Raw genomic sequence first — 22910 nt, 5'->3', positions numbered from 1 at the left:
ATCCTTGCTAACTTCTGCTATTTTCTGTTACTTTTATTTTTGCCATTCTTGTGGTGTACAGTAGTATCACATTATGGTTTTAATTTAATCTTGTGTGCAGAAAAATCTTAAAAAATCCATACAAAAAATCTACTAGACCTAATAAATGAGTTAGGTAAGGTTGCAGGATACAAAACTAATAAAACTAATGTACAAAATTCAATTTATTTCTATATACTAGAAATGAACAATCCAAAATTGTTCATGGGCATTGTTGATGGACAATCATATTGTTTCCAGTTTTCTGGCTGTTATAAATTGCTATGAGCATTCATATACAAGTCTTTGTGTGTACGAAAGCTTTCTTTTTATTTTATTTTATTTTATTTATTTTATTTTATTTTAAATTGGGGTGTAGTTGCTTTACGATGTTGTGTTAGTTTCTGCTGTACAAAGAAGTGAATCAGCTATATGTATACATACATCCCCTCCCTCTTGGACCTTCCTCCCACCCCCTGGCCCCATCCCATCCCTCTAGGTCACCCCAGAGCACCAAGCTGAGCTCCCTGTGCTATATAACAGGTTCCCACTAGTTATCTATTTTACACATGGTAGTGTATATATGTCAATCCCAGTCTCCCAATTCATCCCACCCCCCCTTACCCCCACCATGTCCACACGTCCATTCTCTACGTTTGCGTCTCTATTCCTGCCCTGCAAATAGGTTCATCTATACCATTTTTCTAGATTTCACATATATGCGTTAATATACGATATTTGTTTTTCTCTTTCTGACTTCCTTCACTCGGAAAGCTTTCTTTTCACTTAGGCAAATACTCAGGAGTGTATGGCTGGATCATACAGTACATATGTGTTTAAAATACTCAGGAGTGTATGGCTGGATCATACAGTACATATGTGTTTAACATTTAAAGCCAATCTGCTTTTGAAAGTGGTTATATTGTTTTACATTCCCACCTCCAGAGTATCAGAGTCCTAGTTCCTCCACATTGTAGCCAACATTTGATATGGCCAGTCTTTCTATACATCACTATAGTTGGTATATAGATGTGTCATAAAATATCCTTTTGATTTTTATTTGCATTTTTCTGTTGACTAATGATGTTATTAACTTATTTGCCATTGAATATCTTCTTTGGAAAATGTCTGGTAAAATTTTTGCCCAGTTTTAAAATCAGGTTGTTTGCTTTTTTATTATTGGGTTTTGAGAGTTCCATATATATTCTGAAACAAATTTTTTTATCAGATATATGATCTGCAAATATTTCTCCTACTCTCTAGCTTGTCTTTTTATTCTCTTAACAATGTCTTTCAAAGAGCAGAAGTTTTTAATTTTAAAAAGTCCACTTCATTTTTTTCTTATACAGAGTGTACTTTTAGAGTCATAACTAACAACCCTTTGTCCAACACAAGATCACAAAATTTTTTTCCTGTTTTCCCTTATAAGCTTTATAATTTTAAGCTTTATATTTAGGACTCTGATCCATGAATTTTGAGTTAATTTTGATATGTGGTGTGATATGAATCAAAGTTCACTTTTTTTTTTTTTGCAGATGATATCCAGTTATTTTAGTACCTTTTATAGAAGAGTTTATCATTCCCTTATGAACTAAGTTTGCACCTTGGTCAAAACTTAGTTGTCCATATATAAGCAGGCATATTTCTGGACACTATGGTGTTCTAGTCATCTATTTATCTATCTTGATGCCTATATTGCACCTTTAGTTGTTGCAGCTTCATAATAAGTCTTCAAATAATGTGGCATTAATTTTCCAACTTTGTTCTTTTTTTAAACTTGTTCAGGTTATTCTGGGTCCTTTGCATTTCTGCTTATTTTAGAATTAGCATGTTAATTTTTACAAAAAACTCTTCTGGGATTTTGCCTGAGAAGCATTTGAATCTATTGGTCAGCTTGAATCTTTAGATCAATTCCTAACTACATTTAGTCTTTCAACCCAAGAACATGATGTATATTTTTGTCTTTTTCTTTTTGAAATTGAATCTGTTGTTTAATTGCCACATTTCAAAAACACATTTTTTAATTATTTTTTTATGGAGGTATAGTTGACTTATAACAGTGTATTAGTTTCAGGTATACAACATAATGATTCAGTATTTGTGTGCATTGCAAAATGATCACCACAGCAAATCTAGTTAACATCCATCACCATACATAGTTACAATTTTTTTTCTTGTGATGAGAACTTTTAAGATTACTCTCTTAGCAACTTTCAAATATGCAATACAGTATTTTAAACTATGGTTGCCATATTGTACATTACATCCTCATGACTTATTTTATAATTTAAAGTTTGTACCTTTTGACCCCCTTCTCCCACCCCCTACTCCATCCCTGGCAACCACCAATTTGTTCTCTGTATCTATGAGGTTGGTGTTTTTGTTTGTTTTGTTTTGCTTTGTTTTTAGATCCCACATATAAGTGAGATTATATGGTATTTGTCTTTCTCTGACTTATTTCACTTAGCATAATGCCTTCAGAGTCCATCCATGTTGTTGAAAATGACAAGGTTTCCTTCTTTTTTCTAGCTGAATAATATTCCAGTATATATGTACATCTTACATCTTCTTTATCCATACATCTATTGATGTACACTTAGGTCATTTCTCTATCTTAGCTATTGTAAATAATGCTGCAATGAACATGAGGGTGCATATATCTTATCAAGTTAGTGTTTTGTGTTCTTTGGATAAATACCCAGAAATGGAATTGCTGGATCACACAGTACTTCTATTTTTTATTATTTTTTTAAGGAAGCTCCATACTGTTTTCCATGATGGCTGCACCAATTTATATTTCCACCAACAATGCACAATGGTTCCCTTTTTTTCACATCCTTGCCAACACTTGTCATTTCTTGTCTTTTTTATGAGAGCCATTCTGACAAGTGTGAGATGTTACCTTATTGTAATCTTGATTTGCATTTTCCTTATGATTAGTGATGTTCAGCATCTTTTTGTGTACCTTTTGGAAAATGTCTATTCAACTCTTCTGCCCAATTTTAATTGAATTGTTCAGTTTTTTGTTACTGAGTTGTATGAATTATTTGTATATTCTAGATGTTAATCCTTAATCAGATATATGATTTGAAAATATCATCTCCCATTCAGTAGTTTGCCTTTTCATTTCGTTAATGATTTCCTTTGCTGTGCAGAAGCTTTTTAGTTTGACTGTATTTCCACTTGTCTATTTTTGCTTTTGTTGCCTTTGCTTTTGGAGTTAGATCCAAAAAATCATTGCCAAATCAATGTCAAGGAAATTACTGCCTATGTTTTCTTCCAGGGTTTTTATGTTTTCAGGATTTAATCTCTCTCAACAGTGTATTATTAAAATCCCTATATCCTTACTGATTTTCTGTTTAGTTTTCTATCATTATTGATTAGAAAGTATTGAAATCTATGACTATAATTGTGAACTTATCTAATTCTTCTTGCAGTTCTATCACTTTTTGCTTCCTGTATGTTAAAAATTGTTATATTCTCTAATAAATTACCTTTTTATCATTATGAAATGAGATTCTCTATTGCTGTTCATAATTTTTGCTCTGAAATCTACTTTGCTCTAATATAGTCACTCTAGCTTTATTTTGATTATTATTAAAATACATTTTGTTTCTTCCTTTCAATTTTAACCTATTTGTACCTCTGTGTTGACAGTGTATTTCTTTTAGGCAGTATATAGTTGGATCTTACTTTTTTATCTATTCAGACAATCTGTGACTTTTTAAAAGTGTGTGTAAACCATTTATATTTAATGCAATTGTTGAGATAGCTAAGTTTAAACTCATCAGCTTTCTATCAGTTGTGTAACTGTACCATCTATTCTTCTTCCCTTTTTCCTTTTTTGCTTCCTTCTCATAGATTGAATATATTTTTATGGTTTTATTTTATCTCCTTTGTTAGATCATTAGCATAACCATCTATTTTTCTATTTAGTTGTTGTTTTGTGTTTATTGTTACATTTTAACCTTATCACTGTCCACCTTCAAATGGTATTATAACACTTCACATACAGTAAGAATATTACATATTACACTTCTGTTTCTTTCTTCCCGGCCTTTGTGCTATTGCTATATATTTTACTTCTAAATATGTTATAAAACTCACATTATATTATTATTATTGTTTACATAATTATATTTTATAAACATTTATATTTTAAGGATATTTAAATTGTAAAAGATTTATATATTTACTATGTAATTACCATTTCTGCTCTTCATTTTTTTGTATAGATCCATATTTTCATCTGGTATCACTTTCTTTTTTTAAAATTTTTATTGGAGTAGTTGATTTACAATGTTGTGTTAGTTTCTGCTGTACAGCAAAGTGAATCAGTTATACATATACATACATTTACTCTTTTTTAGATTCTTTCCCCATATAGGCCATTACAGGGTATTGAGTAGAGTTCCCTATGCTATACAGCATATTAATTATCCTTATTAGTTATCTATTTTATATATAGTAGCGTGTATATATCAATCCCAATTTCCCAATTTATCCCTCCCCCTGCCCCGGCTTTCCCCCCGGTAACCATAAGTTTGAATTCTACATCTGTGACTCTATTTCTGTTTTGTAAATAAGTTCATTTTATGATTTTTTTAAGATTCCACATATAAGCAATATTATATGGATCTAGAGATCATCATGCTGAGTGAAGTCAGTCAGACAGAGAAAGACAAATATTATTGTCTACTTTCTAGAAAGACTTCCTTTACTGTTTTCTATAGTGTGGACCTGCTCGTGATAAATTCTTTCATCATTATATGTCTAAAAAAAACTTCATGTTGCCTTAATTTTTGAAACTTATTTTCAATAGGCACAGAATTTTAGGTCACTTGCTCTCTCCAGTCATTTAAAAATGTTGATTTCCTGTCTTCAAAATATTTTCTTTCCAACAAGAAATCTGCTGCCATTTTATTTTTATTCTTCTCTAGGTAATATATCTTTTCGCTGACTACTTTTAGGATTTTCTCTTTATCATTATATTGTAATAATTTGATTGTGATTTGTCTTCTTGTAGTTTTCTTTATATTTTGTGTGCTTAAGGTTCATTGAGTTTCTTAGGTATATAGGTTTATAGTGTTCATCAGATAAGGAAACATTTCAGCCACTATTTATTAAAATATTTTCCTGCCTTTCCTCTAACACATCTACTTTCTTCTCTATTTTGAGAACTCTAATTACATGTATAATTGACCCCTTGACATTTTCTATAGCTCAGTGAAACTTTTTCCTTTTCCTTTTCTTTCTCCTCTTCCTCCTCCTCCTTTTTCTCCTTCTTCTTCTCCTTCTCCTTTTCCCTCTCCCCTTCTCTCTCCCCCCCTCTGTCTCCCTCTCCTTGTTTTTCTTATCCTTCTTTCATTCTCTGCCACCTCTGCATTTCGTTTGGAAAATTTCTATGAGTTCAGGTTCACAAATACTTCTGCAATATCTAATCTGCTGTTAATATCATCCAGTAAATAGTTCATCTAAGATGTTATGGTTTTATTTCTAGAAGTTTGACCTTTTTTATATTTTCCATATTTCAACTAAAGTTTTGAGCGTATGTGACACAGTTGTATTAAGTATTTTAATATTCTTTTTTTTTTTTTTTTTTTTAATAATGATTTATTGATTGATTTTTGGCTGCGTTTGGTCTTCGTGTTTGAACTACTCCATGTCAGTCTGCTTTGGAAGGAGGTTTGGTTTTTTTTTTTTTTTAAGGATTTTCTTATTTATTTATTTATTTATTTATTTATTTTTGGCTGTGTTGGGTCTTCGGTTCGTGCGAGGGCTTTCTCCAGTTGCGGCAAGCGGGGGCCACTCTTCATCGCGGTGCGGGGACCGCTCTTCATCGCGGTGCGCGGGCCTTTCTCTATCGCGGCCCCTCCCGTCGCGGGGCACAGGCTCCAGACGCGCAGGCTCAGCAATTGTGGCTCACGGGCCCAGCTGCTCCGTGGCATGTGGGATCTTCCCAGACCAGGGCTCGAACCCGTGTCCCCTGCATTAGCAGGCAGATTCTCAACCACTGCGCCACCAGGGAAGCCCTATTTTAATATTCTTACTGGCAAATTCTAATATCTATTTGAATTCTGACTCAGTTCAATTGGTAGATTTTTCTGTTATTATGGGTTATATTTTCCTTCTTTTTTAAACATCTTGTAATTTTAGATTGGATGCCAGACATTGTTAATTTACCCTTGTTTGGTGTTGGATGTGTTTGCACTTCTATAAATATTGTTGTTTTGTTCTGTAATGCTGGTTAAGTTACTTGGAAACAGTTTGATATTTTCAGGTCTTTCTTTTAAGATTGATTAGTTGAAACCAGAACTGAGTTTAATCTAAGGCCAATTATTCCTGACAGCTAAGACCCTTCACTCTGCACAGTGTCATATGAATTATGAGATTTTCTAGTTTAGCTGGTGGGGATAGGGACTATTCTTACCCTGTGTCAGTTATGCACTGCTCAATCTACTCCTTTTGAGTAGCTCTTTTCCTGGCCCCAGGTAGTTTCCTTATACACATGCTAATCAGTATTCTGCTAAATACACAATGATACCCTCTAAAGAGCTTGAGGTTTCTTTCTCTGGATAGCTCTCTTCTTTCCCGTACTCTGTATGGCAAACTCTTGCTGCTTGGTCTCCCTGAATTCCCAACTCTATCTTCTTAACTCATGGAGTTTCCTGAGCACTACCTGGATTCTTCCCATGCTGTTACGCTGTACTTTCTTAAGGCATTGAGTTAGAGCAATCGTAGGGTTCTTGTTCATTTCCTGTCCCTCAGGGATCACTGTCCTTCATTGCCTCATGCCCACTGTCTTAAAAACTGTTCAAATATCTGGGACTTTCCTGGTGGTCCAGTGGGTAAGAATCCACGTTCCCAATACAGGGGGCCTGGGTTCGATCCCTGGTCGGGGAACTAGATCCCACATGCATGCCGCAACTAAGAGTCCACGTGCCACAACTAAGACCCGGCACAGCCAAAAATAAATAAATAAATAAATACTAAAAAAAAAACAAAAAAACAACTTCATATATGTGTTCATTGTTTCAAATGGAAGGAAAATTTTTTTCTCTGTTCCTCCATCTTGTCCAGATGTTTGGTATTTGATGTTTTGATATCTTTGATGTTATCTTTAATCTTTTATGTAAATTCTATATTTCTTTGTTGCTGATTGTGATAGGTTAATTACATATATAACCCTAGTTTTCCACCCCTTTTTGTATTCATATTCTTTACAGTATGATTCTTTAATTCTTTCCATCAAGAGGAGGCATCTGTTCCTCCACCTGTGGAATCTAGATGGCCTTGTGACTTGCTTTGGCTAAATGGTTTTCTAGTAATACTTAGCTTCCATGCAAAAAGGTCCAAGATGGCCTGCTGCTGCTGAGTAAACATCTTGAGCAGAGTTGAGTCATCCTAGCTACGGCCATCTCAAGCCAACCAATCCTAAGTGGCCCAGAACCTGACCACAGAGTATGAGTAAGCCAGGCCGAGAAATGAAGAGCTGCTCAGCTGATCCCAGACCAAATTGTTGATGTTCAGAATTGCAACTGAACAGGTAGTTTTTTAATCAATAAGTTTTAGGGGTGGTTTTTACACAGCAAACATTAACTGATATATTGGTATATAGAAATGCAATTAATTTTTATTGACCTTGTATAAAATGATCATTAATTATTCTTATAGTTTGTCTACAGATTCTTTTGATTTACTATAATCACGAAATAGTCATATGTGAATAATGATAGTTTTACTTCTTTTCAACACTTGCACCTTTCATTTCCTTTTCTTATTTTATTGTAGTTGCTTGAACCTCCAGTGTAATATTGAACAGAAATGGTGATCCTCCTTTCATTCCTAATCTCAGGAGGGAGCGCTTATAATAAACTTCCTTTGTGTGTAAGGTTTCAAAGCCCCTTTAGAGTTTGACAGGTCTCTTGAGGGATATGCATTCTTTATGCTTAAAGCTTCTCAAGTCTCACTTTCTTTGTCACTGCAGAACCAGGGGACCACCAAAGTTCTGCCAACCTTTCCGTCCCCCAGTGAGACCCTTTGTCTGAACCAAGCTTCTGCTATTGATTCTGACTGCATCAAGGCAGCAAGTATTCCAGGGCAGAAATGGCTACAGATCTGTTGGCTACTCCTCCAGGATTCCTACTTCTTCAGAATTTTAGCCTCTCTAGTCCTCTTTGTTTCCACAGATCTCTGATGCCTATAAACGGAAGCTCTTTTTATTTTATCTGACTTTTCTGTTTTTCTTGACTAGAACTTTGGTCAGACACAGACTATATCATTTGTATTAGAGTTCTCCAGAGAAACAGAACCAATATTATTTATATATATATATATATTTATATATATATAGAGAGAGAGAGAGAGAGAGAGGGAGAGAGAGAGAGGGAGAGAGAGAGAGAGAGAGAGAGAGAGGGAGGGAGGGAGAGAGAGAGGGAGAGAGAGAGGGAGCGAGAGAAAGATTTGTTATAGTTAGCTCCTGTGATTATGGATACTGAGGAATCCCACAATCTGCTGTTTGCTTGCAAGGTGGAGACCTAGGAAAGCCAGTGGTATAATTCCAGTCCTATTTAAAAGCCTGAGAATCAGAGGAGCTGATAATGTAAATTCCAATCCAAGGGCAAGAGAAGAGCTATGTCCAAGCTCAAGTAGGCAAGTAGGAAGGGAACTAATCATTCCTTCTTCCGATTTTTGTTCGTTTTGGCCTTCAACATTTGGATAGTGCCCACCCACATTGGGAAGAGCAATCTACTTTTACTGAGTCCACCAATTTAAATGCTAATCTTACCTGCAACACCCTCATGGATATACCCAGAAATAACCTTTTATTTAGGCACCCCATGGCCCAGTCATGTTGACACATAAAATAAACCATCACACCATCCTACTAAGAAACTTAAACAAATTAGCCTGCTATTTACAACAGTTACACATGGAAGCTAAATAATGTTTTACATTATAAAATATTCATACTGAAATTAAATTTGTATATATGCAACTCTCTTAAAACATTAGCCAGATCTCTACAATTTATGTTGCTATTTACAGTAGAAATCTAGTGACTGCTTTTAAAGACAGTAAAAATTATGATTTTAGGAATAGTGATTTATGTGAAGAAACTGAAATATTTTGTAATGTTTTATGCATAAGGACAGTTTATTGTGTGTTCCCGTTATGATGTTTGAATGTGATATGTAAAATTTAGTATTTAGTTCTGAATATAACTATTGCTTTAAGAGTTTTATTGACAATTTTAGTTACTACTGCCTATGCAGAGTTTCTTCAAATTGAAATTAATAAAAACTTGTCTAATAACTAGAATGACTAAAAATTATCTAATTTGGTATTTGAGACACATAAAACCGTAACTTTGTGCTTATACTTACAGTTATTTTTGAATTTGAAGTTATAACTTTTCAGGGTAGGAAAATAGAAAACATTTTGCTTGGAAGTTTTAGCTCAACTTATAATCAATATATACTTATTAATATAGCATGGGGACTCCCATTTGTACTCTTGCTGCAGGTTGTGAAAATAGGGTCAGCCCTCACCAACACATTTGTGTTAGAGACATTTTAAAATGTCTTTTTCTTTTTTGTCTGCATAGACTGGCAAGATTATTTTTTACAATTAAAGAAAACCAAAATCAAACCCTTTTTGTCTTTACCGACCACTATTTCATTTCATCACTTGGGGTTCAATCATGGATGCAGAATCACTATGAGTATTATGGAATAAGAAATTTATTATACAAAATAAACCTCACCTTGTTGTTGCACGGACTGGGAAGTAAAGGTCTGAAAAGATTTAGAGAAAAGTCCTTAATTAATCCTGGTGTTGATGGATGATTTAGAACTTGCAGAAAGTCACTTCAGGGTCCTAAAGTAGAATCGGTGCAGAACTATCTGAAGGTTTTTGACTCTCCATGACTATCGCCTCTCTGAGTTCTCAAGGAAGCAACTTTTGTTGCTTGGGGTATTCAGCAGGGGCAGTTGTCAGGAAGGAGAGATAGATGTACGTGGAGCATTAAAGGAAGGACAAGTTGAAATCTGCCAAGCAAGTTGTCACCAGTGTTGTCCCTTAGAGCACAGTGGCTACTTCTTCACTGCTGCCTCCTATATTACACACACACTTTTCTTAAGATTGACCTTAACCCAAATTATTCAGGGGAGGAAATTCTGGACAATGCAGATTCAGCTTAGCTAAGATGACACAATACAAAACGACCATATCACCTATGACCCTATGGGGTGAATTAAAACATTAGAGCAGGGAATATTGAGCTGAAAAAAGATTATGTGATTTTCCTAAGAATACCACACAAAGGGGGTTTTTAGGACTTTCACCTTCTGATTTTTCGATCGGTGTGCTCAACATCTAGCCTCCTGATGTGCTTATTTCTTACTGTGTTCGGTGTTTTTCCTTTGCATTTAGGACCACATTTGTATAGAGAACGATACTTGTCCAGCAGAAATGTCTGAGCTCTCATAGAAATTAAACAGCAAGGGATGGTAAGGAATTGGAGCAGCCAACTTAAATTGAGTATAACGATTTCCCAAGGATGTGATGTGACCACCACTGGCACCATTAACCGCATCAAGCATTTTCTCAGCTCTGTAAGACAAGAACATAGAGGAGAAATGGCTTTCCCATCAGCCAGAATTGTTCCTTGTTTGTTAATTTATAACTTAATGCTGTGTTTCCTCGTCAAGTGTCTCTGCATTTGCTGAAAATGTCAGGAAGATGCCATGGAGGGCTCAATATTTTTTATACAGTAGAAATGTTAGTTTTTTATGTCTCCGGTCCTGTATCTGCCTCACAACTTCCCTACTGCAGTGCTTGCGTGGCTCCTGTTTATCTATTGAAATATAGTTGGGATATCTCCTGTTATGTTCTGTGACAAGGTAATGTTAAACAGGAATCTATTTCTGCAGACACTGTTTTGTTTGGTTATCTTGCTGTGGAAGCTCAAGAACTCCCTTATCAGAACTCACGGGTTTTCCAGACTAAATGGCTCTAATTAACAAGCAAATCACAATGACTAGAGATAGAATTTGCGTGGTGAAGCACTCTGGGGTCCCAGGCACACCAAAGAATGCAAAAAGTTGGACACGAGGGACTCTTCAGCACCAAGTAGTACTTACATTTTATAGACAAAGCACCCAGACAGTAAGAAAATGTGGATATTGTCCCAAGTGTGTACGCAAAAGTTAGAGTCTTCTTAAATTCTAAAGGCAATAGAATTTCTAAATTGGTCTTTACTGTGTCTTTTTTTAGATTTGTAAGCAGCATTTATCTTGTAATGTATTATGTTCATAACATGCTTCATTTACAAATCACTTTCCTGTAAAAATTATATTTACTTCTCACAATGACACTATCAGGTCAGTATTAATATGTTCATTTTACAAAAGGAGAAATAGAGGCTCAGAGGCTAAGTGAGTTGCCCAAGGTCATATCAAGTATAAGTGGGAAAGGCAGGACCTTCATCAGTTCTCTGCTGTGACACAAACCTATTCTTACACCCAGTAAAACACAAATGAGCAGTGTGCTGTTCAATAGCAGTATTTTTTCCAAAACGTCTCAGTCTTTCATGTTGTAAGTTTAACTTACATTCAAGTCTCTATCATCTTATGAGACCTTTATTGTTTGGTAGCTCCTGAATTATTTTTTTTCTTTTCCTTCTCATCCAAACACTGAAAGCATAATCTACACTCCCTGTCCCTATTCACCTTCATTCATCTCTAAATTCTCAGCAACCTGGTTTCTTCAGCCACCACATCTCATAAGATCAACAAGTACCTCTTAATTATTAAATAAAATGTATATTTGGGGTAATTTTCTGGGACTGTTATATTTCTCTTGAATTGATTCATTACAAAATGCCACTCAATCTCTACTGATACTTTCTTGCCTTGTCTTTAAAATCGAATGTATCTTATATTAATAAAATATCTTTCTGTTTCCATTCTTTTACTTTCAACCTTTCTGTGTATCTAATATTTAGATCTCATCTCTTGTAAACACCATATATCTGGCATTTAAAAAAATCAGTCTGAAATTCTTTGTCTGTTAAATGGAGTCTTTAGTCCATTTCTATATACTGTACTTTGGCTTATATCTACATTTTGTTGATTCTTGTTTTTTTTATTTTGTTTCTATCTATTATTCTTTTATTCCTCTTTGTTTCTTTTGGTTTAGTTACAAATTTTTAATATGCTATTTTTCTAGTAATTTTAAAATTCATTTAAAATCACATTTATTTATACATTTTGACTTTTAAAATATATACTACTTATTTACTCTTTCTATTTCTCTTAATTGCTTTCTGAAATGTCATGCTCCCATGTAGGATAGTTCCTGCTGCCTAAAATCTCTCTTTAGTATTTCTTGGAAGGCAGCTTTTGTTTGTCTGATAACCTTTTATTTTACCTTTAGTTTTACAGGATATTTCCTATGAGCATAAAATTCTACCTTACCATGTTTTGGTTTTTTTTCCCACACTTTAAAGATGTCATTTCACTACCTTCTGCTTTGACCATTTCTGTTGAGAAGCCAGCCGTCCTTTTATACTCTTCTCCTTTAAATGTAATGCGTCTTGTTTTCCCTCTGCCATTTTTATGATTATTTTTCTTTGTCTTTTTTCTAGCATTTAATTATACTATACCTATGCATGTTTTCTTTATACTTTTCTTTCTTGGGTGTTGTAGAGGTTTTTGAAAGTATGGATTGAAGTCTTTGCCAGTTTTGGAAAATTCTCACCAGTTAATGTCTGCAGGTATTCCTTCTGCCCTATTCTCTTTCTTCTACTTTTTTTTTCTTTTCAATTTGTGAAGTGCTTTATGTACTTTATCTCATAAAATCCTTAAAATGATCCTACAAGGTGCTTTTGTGATTATCCCTGCTTTACAAATGATTAAACTGAGGTTTGAAAGGGTAAGGGATCAGCCCATGATCAATAACCAAGAAGTGTCAGAGTCAGAACACAAAACCAAGTTTTCCCCAAAGAACTCCGTGGATGATTTGGGCAACAAGCCAAAGTTCAAGAGACAGTGGAGTCCAGAGTGAATTTTATATATGGATTACCTAGAAAACTTCTCCAGTCCTCCATATTACCATCATATTGAGTGGTGCAGTTGAAAGAATGTTTAAATGAAAGTTGAGGTATCTGGGTTATAGACTTTTTTTTTGTTACCAAAAAGTTTGTGGAATTGGGAGCCATTTATTTAAATTGCTGAGGCACTGAAGATGTTTTCAAGGTGATAGAGAAGGTCCCTTCCAGTTTTAAACATCTTTAATTAGATGGTAGCTGCCTTTTGACTGGCTTGGAGGAATCAAGTATATCATAATGGTCTCTGATAGTGATATTCTTCTACAGCTTTATTTATTCATTTATTTTTTGACCTTGACATTTGTAACATTCTCTTTTTTTTTAAATAGATCTTTATTGGAGTATAATTGCTTCACAATACTGTGTTAGTTCCTGTTGCACAACAAAGTGAGTCAGCCATTTGCATACACATGTCCCCATATACCCTCCCTCTTGAGCCTCCCTCCCACCCTCCCTATCCCACCTCTCTAGGTCATTGCAAAGCACCAAGCTGATCTCCATGTGCCATGCTGCTGCTTCCCACCAGCCAACTATTTTACATTTGATAGTGTATATATATCGATGCTACTCTCACTTTGCCCCAGCTTCACCCTCCCACCCCATGTCCTCAAGTCCATTCTCTATGTCTACCTCTTTATTCCTGCCCTGCAACTAGGTTCATCAGTACTGTTTTTCTTTTTTTTAAGATTCCATATATATGCATTAGCATACGGTATTTGTTTTTCTCTTTCTGACTTACTTCACTCTGTATGGCAGACTCTAGGTCTGTCCACCTCACTACAAATAACTCAGTTTCGTTTCTTTTTATGGCTGAATGATATTCCATTGTATATATGTGCCACATCTTCTTCATCCATTCATCTGTCGATGGACACTTAGGTTGCTTCCATGACCTGGCTGTTGTAAATAGTGCTGCAGTGAACATTGTGGTACATGTCTCTTTTTGAATTATGGTTTTCTCAGGGTATATGCCCAGTAGTGGGATTGCTGGGTCATATGGTAGTTGTATTTTTAGTTTTTTAAGGAACCTCCATACTGTTCTCCATAGTGGTTGTATCAATTTACATTCCCACCAACAGTGCAAAAGGGTTCCCTTTTCACCACACCATTTCCAGCATTTACTGTTTCTAGATTTTTGATGATGGCCATTCTGACTGGTGTGAGGTGATACCTCATTGTAGTTTTGATTTGCATTTCTCTAATAATTAGTGATGTTGAGCATCTTTTCATGTGCTTCTTGGTCATCTGTATGTCTTCCTTGGTGAAATGTCTATTTAGGTCTTCCTCCCATTTTTTAACTGGATTTTTTGGTTTTTTTTGATATTGAGCTCCATGAGCTGTTTGTATATTTTGGATATTAATCCTTTGTCTGTTGTTTCATTTGCAAATATTTTCTCCCATTCTGAGGGTTGTATTTTCATCTTGTCTAAGGTTTCCATTCTGAGGGTTGTCTTTTCGTCTTGTTTATGGTTTCCTTTGCTGTGCAAAAACTTTGAAGTTTAATTAAGTGCCATTTATTTTTGTTTTTATTTCCGTTTTTCTAGGAGGTGGGTCAAAAAAGATCTTGCTGTGTTTTATGTCAGAGTGTTTTTCCTATGTTTTCCTCTAAGAGTTTTATAGTGTCTGGCCTTTCATTTAAGTATTTAATCCATTTGGAGTTTATTTTTGTGTATGGTGTTGGGAGTGTTCTAATTTCATTCTTTTCCATGTAGCTGTCCAGTTTTCCCAGCACCACTTATTGAAGAGGCTGTCTTTTCTCCATTGTATGTTCTTGCCTCCTTTGTTGTAAATTAGGTGCCCATATTTGTGTGGTTTTATCTCTGGGCATTCTATCCTGTACCATTGATCTATATTTCTGTTTTTGTGCCAGTACCATACTCTCTTGATTACTGTAGCTTTGTGGTATAGTTTGAAGTCGGGGAGCTTGATTCCTCCAACTCCGTTTTTCTTTCCCAAGATTGCTTTGATTATTCGGGGCCTTTTGTGTTTCCATATGAATTGTAAAATTTTTTGTTCTAATTCTGTGAAGAATGCCATTGGTAGTTCGATAGGGATTGCGTTGAATCTGTAGATTGCTTTGGGTAGTGTAGTCATTTTCACAGTATTGATTCTTCCAATCCAAGAACATGGTATATTTCTCCATCTGTTTATATCATCTTTGATTTCTTTCAACAGTGTTTTATTGTTTTCTGAGTACAAGTCTTTTGCCTCCTTAGGCAGGTTTATTCCTAGGTATTTTATTCTTTTTGTTGAAATGGTAAATGGGAGTGTTTCCTTAATTTCTCTTTCTGATTTTTCATTGTTGGTGTACAGGAATGCAAGAGATTTCTGTGCTTTAATTTTGTATCCTGCAACCTTACCAAATTCATTGATTAGTTCTAGTAGTTTTCTGGTGGCATCTTTAGGATTTTCTATGTATAGTATCATGTCATCTGCAAACAGTGACAGTTTTACTTCTTATTTTCCAATCTGTATTCCTTTTATTTCTTTTTCTTCTCTGATTGCCGTGGCTAGAACTTCCAAAACTATGTTGAATAATAGTGGCGAGAGTGGACATCCTTGTCGTGTTCCTGATCTTAGTGGAAATGCTTTCAGTTTTTCACAATTGAGTATGATGCTTGCTGTGGATTTGTCATATATGGCCTTTATTATGTTGAGGTAGGTTCCTTCTATGCCCATTTTCTGGAGAGTTTTTATCATAAATGGGTGTTGAATTTTGTCAAAAGCTTTTTCTGTATCTCCTGAGATGATCATATGGTTTTTAATTATTTAATTTGTTAATGTGGTGTGTCACATTGATTGATTTGCATATATTGAAGAATCCTTGCATCCCTGGGATAAATCCCACTTGATCATGGTGTATGATCCTATTAATGCGCTGTTGGATTCTGTTTGCTAGTATTTTGTTGAGGATTTTTGCATCTATCTTCATCAGTGATATTGGTCTAGAATTTTCTTTTTTTGTGATATCTTTTTCTCATTTTGGTATCAGGGTGGTGGCGGCTTCATAGAATGAATTCCGGAGTGTTTCTCCCTCTGCAATTTTTTGGAAGAGTTTGAGAAGGATCAGTGTTAGCTTTTCTCTAAATGTTTGATAGAATTCCCCTGTGAAGCCGTCTAGTCCTGGACTTCTGTTTGTTGGAAGATTTTTAATTATGGTTTCAATTTCATTACTTGTGATAGGTCTGTTTATATTTTCTAATTCTTCCTGGTTCAGGCTTGGAAAATTGTACCTTTCCAAGAATTTGTCCATTTCTTCATGGTTGTCCATTTTATTGGCATATAGTTGTTTTCAGTAGTCTCTTATAATCCTTTGTATTTCTGCAGTGTCAGTTGTGATTTCTCCTTTTTCATTTCTAATTTTATTGATTTGCATCCTCTCCCTTTTTTTCTTGATGAGTCTGGTTAAGGGTTTATCAATTTTGTTTATCTTCTCAAAGAACCAGGTTTTAGTTTTATTGATCTTTGCTATTGTTTTCTTTGTTTCTATTTCATTTATTTCTGCTCTGATCTTTATGATTTCTTTACTTCTACTGACTTTGGGTTTTCTTTGTTCTTCTTTCTCTAGTTTTAAGTGTAGGGTTATATTGTTTATTTGAGATTTTTCTTGTTTCTTGAGGTGAGATTGAATTGCTATAATCTTCCATCTTAGAACTGCTTTTGCTGGGTCCCATGTGTTTTGGGTCATTGTGTTTTCATTGTCATTTGTTTCTATGTATTTTTTTTATTCTTTGATTTCTTCAGTGATCTCTTGGTTATTTAGTAGTGCACTGTTTAGCCTCCATGTATTTGTGTTTTTTACAGTTTTTTTTCCTGTAATTGATTTCCAATCTCATAGCATTGTGGTCAGAAAAGATGCTTGACACAATTTCAATTTTCTGAGGCTTAATTTGTGACTCAAGATGTGATCTATCCTGGAGAATGTTTCATGTGCACTTGAGAAGAAAGTGTATTCTGCTACTTTTGGGTGGAATGGTCTATAAATATCAATTAGATCTATCTGGTCTATTGTGTCAATTAAAGCTTGTGTTTCCTTATTTATTTTCATTTTGGATCATCTGTCCATTGGTGTAAGTGGGGTGTTAAAGTCCCCTACTATTATTGTACTACTGTCGATTTCTCCTTTCATGGTTGTTAGCATTTGCCTTACATATTGAGGTGCTGCTATGTTGGGTGGATAAACATTTATCATTGTTATGTCTTCTTCTTGGATTGATCCTTTGATCATTATGTAGTGTCCCTCCTTATCTCTTGTAACAATCTTTATTTTAAAGTCTATTTTATCTGATACAAGTATTGCTACTCCAGCTTTCTTTTGATTTCCATTTGCATGGAATATTTTTTCCATCCCCTCACTTTCAGTCTGTATGTGTACCTAGGTCTGTAGTGGGTCTCTTGTAGACAGCATATATATGGGTTTGTTTCTGTATCCATTCAGCCAGTCTGTGTCTTTTGGTTGGGGCATTTAACCCACTTACATTCAGCGTTATTATCGATATGTATGTTCCTATTACCATTTTCTTAATTGTTTTGGGTTTGTTTTTGTGGGGCTTCTCCTGTGTTTCCTGCTTAGAGAAGTTTCTTTAGCACTTGCTGTAAAGCTGGTTTGGTGGTGCTGAGTTCTCTTAGCTTTTGCTTGTCTGAAAAGCTTTTGACTTCTCCATCAAATCTGAATGAGATCCTTGCTGGGTAGAGTAATCTTGGTTGTAGGTTTTTCTCTTTCATCACTTTAAGTATATCCTGCTACTCCCTTCTGGCCTTAGAGTTTCCGTTGAAAAATCAACTGATAAGGCTTCCCTGGTGACGCAGTGGTTAAGAATCCGCCTGCCAATGCAGGGGACACTGGTTCGAGCCCTCGTCCGGGAAGATCCCACATGCTGCAGAGCAACTAAGCCCGTGTGCCACAACTACTAAGCCTGTGCTCTAGAGCCCATGAGCCACAACTACTGAAGCTTGCATGCCTAGGGCCCATGCTCCGCAACAAGAGAAGCCACTGCAATGAGAAGCCCATGCACCGTAACGAAGAGTAGCCCCTGCTCACCGCAACTAGAGAAAGCCTGCGCAAAGTGATGACAACCCAACGCAGCCAAAAATAAAATAAATAAAGTAAAAAAAAAAAATTCTTTAAAAAAAAAATCAGCTGATAACCTTATGGGGATTCCTTTGTATGTTATTTTTTGTTTTTCCCTTGCTGCTTTTAATATTTTTTCTTTGAATTTAATTTTTGTTAGTTTGATTAATATGTGTTTTGGTGTGTTTTTCCTAGGGTTTATCCTGTATGGGACTCTCTGTGCTTCCTGGACTTGGGTGACTATTTCCTTTCCCATATTAGGGAAGTTTTCAACTATAATCCCTTCAAATATTTTCTCAGACCCTTTCTTTTCCTCTTTTTCTTCTGGGACCCCTATAATTTGAATGTTGGGGCATTTAGTGTTGTCCCAGAGGTCTCTGAAATTGTCTTCAATTCTTTTCATTCTTTTCTCTTTATTCTGATCCTCGGCAGTTATTTCCAACATTTTGTCTTCCAGCTCACTTATTCGTTCTTCTGCTTCAGTTATTCTGTTATTGATTCCTTCTAGTGTATCTTTCATTTCAGTTATTGTGTTGTTCATCTCTGTTTGTTCTTTAGTTCTTCTGTATCTTTGTTAAACATTTCTTTTATTTTCTCAATCCATGCCTCCATTCTGTTTCCTAGATTTTGGATCATCTTTACTATCATTACTCTGAATTCTTTTTCAGGTAGATTGCCTATTTCCTCTTAATTTATTTGGTCTTGTAGGTTTTTACCTTGCTCCTTCATCTGTGACATATGTTTTGCCATCTCATTTTTTTTTTAATGAGTGGGATTGTGTTCCTGTTGTGCTCAGGTTGTTTGGCCTGAGGCTTCCAACACTGGAGTTTGTAGGCTATTGGGTAGAGCTTGGTCTTGGCGCTGAGATGAGGAACTCCATGAGACCTCACTCTGATGAATATTCCCTGGGGTCTGAGGTTCTCTGTTAGTCCAGTGGTTCAGACTTGGAGTTCCCACCGCAGGAGCTTCAGCCCAACCCCAGGCTCGTGAACCAAGGTCCCACGTGGGGTGGAAAAAAAAAAAAAAAACAACGTAAAAAATAAAATTAGACTAGGAAACTAACAGATATGTTAGAAAGAATATAATAATAAAAATATAGATGAATCAACAACTGGAAGGTACATCAGTACCACAATAATAAAAAAGAGGAGGGAAAAAATGGGGGGTGGGAAGGCCTTGGCTGTGGAGGGCGGGGCCTAAGCAAAGGCGAGGTTTGGACAGTGGCCTGGGCCAGTGCTCAGGACCCACAGGGCTGGAAAAGGCCCTGGGGGCTGTGGGGGGTGGGGCTTAGGCTCACGGAACAGAAGGGTCCCAGTTGTGCCCCCCACCCCTGGTCTCAGAGGACAGGGGACCTCACCTGGGAGCCCAGCAGGCTTCCTGGGCTCAAGTGGATAGGGTAAATGCCATCCTCTTCTCTCTTGCTCCTTCAGTCTGGGAGGGCCCCTCCTGCCTGCCTCTCCTGATCTCCCCGGCCTCCCTCCTATGCCCCCAGAACCAATGTGGCCGGAGGGGAAGGGGGGGCCTTGGAGGGGAGGGGACCCGCCTGAGAGCTCAGCAGGCTCCCCGTGCCCGAGTGGGTGGGGCAATCGCCCTCTGCTCCTCTCCCGCTCCTCCTGGATGGGCCCTCCCACCTGCCTCTCCTGATCCTACTGGTCTCCCTCCTATGCCCCCAGGACCCGTGTGGCCTGGGTGGGGCTTTGGAGGGGGGATACCAGCCTGGGAACTCAGCAGGCTTCCCCGCCTGAGTGGGCCAGGCTATCACCCTCTGCTCCTCTCCCGCTCTTTCCGGAGAGTCCCACCCACCTTCCTCTCCTGATCTCCCTGGCCTCAGGGGCATTGATCCTGTCTGGCCTCTACTTCTCCCCCCTCAGTCCCCCTACGTCCTACCGGTTCACTCTGGGGTTCCTCCCATCTCCTTGGGCCTCAGAGTTTCCCACCAGCGGCCGGCAGGCACCCTAGTTGTGGGGAGACGCTAACTCCGTGTCTTCCTCCACCACCATCTTGACTCCGCCTCCTCTCTTTCCTCTACTTTTGAGACTCCATTTATATGTATACTTGCCTTTTGACTGTGTCCCACTTGTACCTTTTATTCTGTTCTATTTTATTTTTCTTGTTGCTTCAATTTTTATTTTTTCTATTGATCTCTGAATTCATTAATCCTATCTTCTCTTATGTTCTTAGTTCCCAATAATGAATTCTAACTTAAGATATTTTATTTTTTGTTCTAGAATATACATTTGATTCATTATAGTTTCCAATTCTTTATTGAAATTCATATTTTTACTCATTTTGTTCAGCTCTTACTCTGTTTTCTTTAACGTATGAAGTATTTAAAAATACCTATGTATTGAGTCCAGTATTTTGATTATTTGCACATATGCTTCCACTGGATAATTTTTCACTTTTTTAGTCACATTTTCTCACTGCTTCATGCTTCTATTAGGTTTTCTATTAAGTTCTAAGCATAGTTTAAAAGATGGTATATTTTATAAGTAAAAGCAGTAAAGTACTTTCCCCCTTTATTTTGGTCAGGCATAAAGAGAGAGGGGGTGATAACTCCAATCAAATCAGAGTTCAGTCAGAGCTAGGTTGCAGAAAGACTCAGTCCATCGCTGGTTTGACCCTGTTCATTGTGCATGATTCTCCTAGGGCCTTTAAGAACATGTCAAATCTCTGTCTCCTCTGCTCTGAGAGTCTATGGAAGATTTCATTCTGTGCTTTAAAGGCAGAACCCTAATTCATGTAATCCTCTTTTTTTTCTACCACTCTCCAATATGTTTAAAACTATGATTTTGTAATTTTCCAGATTTTACGTAATTGTTACAGCAAGAGCATCGGGCTTCCATGACCTAATAATCCTATCCAAAAGTAGAAGTACTCTCCTCCTCTCTTAAAATTTCACTTTAGCATCAAATCATCCACTAGGGCTGCTCTGAATTTTTATATTGAATGAGGTTAGTCATCTTTTTTTTTTTTTTTTTTACTGTGCATTTAAAGTTTTCACACTCATCATAGTGAACAATAATTTTGATTATATATGTTTCTGTTTCCCAAAAACATTCTCAGGGTTCAAGACCTTCTTGTGGAATATGCATTCTTAAGTGGCTTAGCATCCTCAATATATCCAATATGAAAATAATGTGCTCATCACTTTTATGTGTAACTTTGGTCATCTCTCTTTTTATTTTTAAAAAATGTTTTTCCTGTTTGAGAGATTTGTCATCCATTGTACTCATTCATTCAACCATTGCACCAATAACATTGAGGATCTTCTATGGGGCAGAAACAGGATTAAGAGCAGGCAAATTAAATGATCAGGTTCCTGTAGTGTTTTAGTTTGAGTACCAGACACACTGAATCTCAAGTAAAGTTGTACTGCATTCATAGCATTGTGAATAGCAGAGACTATGGCTTTGGAGGTGCAAGTATCCAATCAAATGCAAGAATTAATTGCAGAACCAGTGATTCCGTGAATTCAAATTGCACCTACGATGCAGAGCTAAAATTTGATATGGTTAGCTGGAAATTCTTCTGAATTCTGACAAAAGGTTTATAAATTCACTTAATTAGCTGTAAGTTAGGGGATACAGATGTGACTACCAAGAGCAAGATTGTTTGAGGGGGGCAGGAATTCCACGTCCTGGATTACTGTGGCCTCAGGGAGGCCGGATAGAAAAAAAGAGAAGGTTAAACACACATGGGCATGGACACACACCTAGCTCTTCCTGGCGGGGTGACACTTTCATCTTATTATTCTGCCTTATTACCCCTCCCTCCTTCCCTTAACACTCCTAGAATGTAGTCCACTACATTGAGACATCTTGTTTCATTTACACAATCACATTGCTTTCCAGATACTAAAATTCTGGTTCAGTGCCAGCTTACTTTGTCACGCCACTGCAAATTCCTTGCTAAAAGGTAGACACTCTAGCACAGTTACCCTTCTTTATAAGCATAAGAGTCTTTACCTATGGGGCATAATTTGAGAAGCACCCCAGAGTCCTATAGCTTGGGTCATAGTTCTCTCTAATTCGTCTCCAGAAAGACTGGTTCCTTTCGGTTAAGTGATGGTCTTTAGGAGGACTGGGGTAAGATCATGATGTTAGCTCATATTTTCCCAGGGTTTCCTGTGTGTCAGACGCTGTTACTAAGTGCTTTGCATATGTTAACTGGTTAAACCCTTAACACAATGCTGCGAGATAGATTCTACTTACATTTTGCAGAAAAGAAACAAAGAGGTAGTAAAACTTGTCCAAAGCCACACAGTTGGTCAGTGAGGCAGGATTTTGAAGCCAGGAAGTCTGATGCTATGGGCTTACGTCTTATCCATTGCTTCATGCCAGCTTTTGAGTGAATTGAGGTCACGTGGCATAGAAAGAGGGAGCCAAGCCAGTCAGCGCTTACCCTTTAAGAGTGGCCTCATGTAGGAGGCAAGGCAATGGTAAGACACAGGGAGTAGTGGAGGTGTTCTGTTCAGAAAGACCCAAACATTGACAAACACCTTAAGGTGAGTCTGGGGATCAACAGAAGGTAGAAACAAATCAGTCTTGCAAGCTATTCCCTGGTAGCTGTGAAAAAGAGAATGTAATCTGAGCATCAGGCTGGAAGAAGTGGTAGTTAAATTTACTGTGCATAATAATCACCTGCTGTGCTTGTAAAATGCAGATTCCTGAGCAGTACTCCCAGAGGTTCTGACTCACCTCACTGTCT

The sequence above is a fragment of the Balaenoptera acutorostrata genome, chromosome 14 (genome assembly GCF_949987535.1).
Source record: "Balaenoptera acutorostrata chromosome 14, mBalAcu1.1, whole genome shotgun sequence".
NCBI classification, from domain to species: Eukaryota; Metazoa; Chordata; class Mammalia; order Artiodactyla; family Balaenopteridae; genus Balaenoptera; species Balaenoptera acutorostrata.
Note: the sequence above shows the minus strand (reverse complement) of the source record.